The sequence below is a fragment of the Cucurbita moschata genome, unplaced genomic scaffold (assembly GCF_002738365.1).
Source record: "Cucurbita moschata cultivar Rifu unplaced genomic scaffold, Cmos_1.0 Cmo_Scf00011, whole genome shotgun sequence".
Taxonomy (NCBI): domain Eukaryota; kingdom Viridiplantae; phylum Streptophyta; class Magnoliopsida; order Cucurbitales; family Cucurbitaceae; genus Cucurbita; species Cucurbita moschata.
Genome location: NW_019268527.1, coordinates 1,195,200 through 1,195,530, shown reverse-complemented (window position 1 = coordinate 1,195,530; position 331 = coordinate 1,195,200).

Genomic DNA, 331 nt, shown 5'->3' with positions numbered 1-331 from the left:
TTACAAATGGTATCACAGCTAGACATCGGGCGGTGTGCTAGCGAGGGCGTTGGTCCCTAAGAGGATGGATTGTGAGATTTCACATAGAGAGAGAAATGAAGCATTCATTAGAAGGGCGTGAAAACCTCTCTCTAGCCCACTCGTTTTAAAACCATGAGGTTAACTGTGATACATAACCGGTCAAAACAGATAAATATCCCATAACTGTAACCTCCTTTGAAACCACAATCCAAAAATCTCTCTTCTCATTTCTCCCCCCCCAAAACAAAATCCCATATTTTCTATTCTAATATAAAAGTTCTTTTTACAAAAAAAAAAAAAAAAAAAAAAA